This window comes from Lipotes vexillifer, unplaced genomic scaffold (assembly GCF_000442215.2).
Source record: "Lipotes vexillifer unplaced genomic scaffold, Lipotes_vexillifer_v1.1 scaffold687, whole genome shotgun sequence".
NCBI classification, from domain to species: domain Eukaryota; kingdom Metazoa; phylum Chordata; class Mammalia; order Artiodactyla; family Lipotidae; genus Lipotes; species Lipotes vexillifer.
Genome location: NW_006782674.1, coordinates 349,524 through 350,606, shown reverse-complemented (window position 1 = coordinate 350,606; position 1,083 = coordinate 349,524).

The following is a 1,083-nucleotide window of genomic DNA, read 5'->3' as shown; positions in this document are numbered from 1 at the left end:
TTTCCCTCCTCCCAGGTCTCAGACCTTCCTGCTCACCACTTCCCTCCACACTCACATGCCTAAAACACCACTTCATTCTGTCTCTCCCTGCTTGACAACCTTCCGTGGCTCTCTATTCCCTGCCACAGCTCTTAAGCCTTCGCATTCCCCTCTTCCTGTTCACTCATTCTGACCAGCCCTTTCCACTGGCCACCATCCCTCCTGCACCTCCCCCATCGCTTCCTAACCTAACCCAAACAGTCTCTGAGATGCTACTTGTCTAACGGCTCCAGCTGCTAAGAATCTGCCTCGTCTATGAAACCTCCAGGAGTCCATGGTCCTGGCAGCACAATTCACCCCTGACAGATTGTCGGTCCCTATTCTCTGGGTTAGTCCTCCCTTACCACGGAGACTGGATTCCCAGAGGAGGGGGGAGTGTTCCCACATCTTCTATATCCCACCCCCAGAAGCCAGTTTGCCATTGACTGATAAATCATGTCTGAAATTATAAAATACTTAACAAGCACCTATTGGGCTCCGGGCACTGGGGACTCGCAGATGCGGAAACACCGGCTCCCGGGGGACACCAACAGCCAGTTCTAACACGATGATCAGTGCTCCGGTGGGGTGGGCACTGAGGGGAAATACCCAGCTCACCCCCCAGAGCTTGAAGAGAATGTTCTTCCCAGGGAGGTGACAGCTGAGGGGACTCAGCAGGAGTGAGCAAGGCAGGATGTCCACAGGCAGGGGCAGGGATGCAAACAGAGCAGTGGCCAGCTGATGCAGTGGTCAGATGCCTCCCCTGTCCCGCCTCAGAGTTTTCACTTTACCCTGAAGCTTATGGGATATTAACAAGGGCAATGCACTTACTGGCAGATACTTGATTTACTCACAACTTGCAAAGGAACACACCATCTCTTAGGGTTACCAGGAATAGTAATAGGTTTGTGGAAGAATATCCCAGAAAAGGGTCTCTGAGCATTCTGTCCTCCAAGAAAGGATTTTTCTCCCTCTCTAACTGATATTACTTTTTAATCTCAAAGAGCAAGCTTACAGAAGGCGATCAGTTTTTATACCAAGACAGGCCCCCCGCCAAAACCGGGA